Source organism: Belonocnema kinseyi, chromosome 5 (assembly GCF_010883055.1).
Source record: "Belonocnema kinseyi isolate 2016_QV_RU_SX_M_011 chromosome 5, B_treatae_v1, whole genome shotgun sequence".
Lineage (NCBI taxonomy): Eukaryota > Metazoa > Arthropoda > Insecta > Hymenoptera > Cynipidae > Belonocnema > Belonocnema kinseyi.
In genome coordinates, this window is record NC_046661.1 from 26,495,572 (window position 1) to 26,497,339 (window position 1,768).

Sequence of the window (1,768 nt, forward strand, 5' to 3'; positions counted from 1 at the left end):
GCCCCCCCCCCGCCCCCAAAGGCCGGTACTGCTCTCTGCTTGTTATTTATGATCGTATTTTTATTTCAATTTCGGAAAGGACATTTTAAAGCATTTAAAACTTTTAAACGAGGCACCTGGACCTTTCAATATATCTACCTGAGTGCCTGCGGAGAATTTCTCAGAGCATCTCAGAGCTTTGAGAATCTTTAGCATATACTCTGAGATTTATATCGGTAGGACAGTCCACAAAAGTACTTCATTTAAGAAATTTCATTCTTTTAATTTAGCAGAATTTCCTAATTCAAATCGTAATGTATCCTATATATTATAGTTTTTCAGGTAATCCTAGTAAGGACTCATCATTGTCCTAAAAAAGACCGTTTTACCGACTTTAGGGTCTTGCATGGACATAGGAAACACGGGATTAGGCATGCCATCCTAACTTGTCGAGTGGGGTTGACTCTACGAGAGGGGGAATTCAACGAGTGGGGAGAGCCGCCATCTTACGATGTGCCATTTGATTATGCGCACGAGCATTTTTGCCGACAAACTGTGCATGAAAATATAAACATGTGGGCGCTGCCATGTTTGTCGCGGGACATCAAAAGGTGGCGGACCTCCCCCCTCATTGCATCACACCCGAAATGGCATGCCTAGTCCCTTGTTTCCTATGTCCATGGTTTGGCACGATGAGGCACCTTATAGAGCTTCGCCTAGTGGCCGCCAGACTTCGCGTTTTTGTGCCCATCGGGAATACCGACTGCCGTCGATAAAATTGACAGCTGCTCCCTGTTTCACAAGTGCAGGTTCATATTTAGTGGAAATTTTTTCACAACTTTGTTGCTAAATGGAGTACATGAACGTAATTTACTGTCGGCTCTTGTCTTTTCCGAAGTTTTCCTGTCGTTGCAAACAATTTTTAGTAAAATTCCTACATAAATGAAGTACATAAACGTACTTTATGGTCTTCTGGTACTTTTTCCAAAGTTTTAGTCTAATATTTTATATACAAAATAGTTCTTAGATTAAAAAAGAAAATTCATTGAATGGATAAAATGAGGTCGGTATTATAAGTATTTCGCTGTGCCACATGCCCTTAAACGTCTTAAAAAATGCAACAAAGAAATCTATGCAAATGTGAGAATTTAAATAATTTTAACTCTCGAGAGGCAGAGTTGAATTGATGCGAATCAAAATTTCAGAATTTACATTCCGCATGAAGGAATTAAGGCAACTTATTATACATATTTTGTGAACTTATTAGAAGGAATTAAATAAAATAAAAATATGACCACTTTTGAGGAATGAAAAATATCGCTGTGAGGTGCGTTACCGGTACAATTAAAAGGAATAAATATTAATTTATTTTTTATACATGAAATAACATAACCTCAAAATATACGAATATCAAGAGGCGCGTGATCTATTCAAATCATGAGAATCGTCCGCATCGAAATCTGGAAATATTAAAATCCCAATCTCCTGAATTTATTTCAAAGCAGTTAGCAGATAGATATATAAATAGAATCGCCGAAGCGCTCCGACCGGCAATCGTGTATCTTCGAGTTTTCAAATTCAGAAGAGGAGAAATGGGTTGCGCGCGCAACTCAGTCATTTACAGCGTCTCCTACTATATTCACACGGACATAGCCCTGTCATAGTATTGGATATATATATATATATATATATATATACGTATATTAATAATGATAATATTATAATTATGTTATATTATAATAGTCTATTTTTTTATTTGAAGGTTCATCTCTTTCGTTGAAAATACATT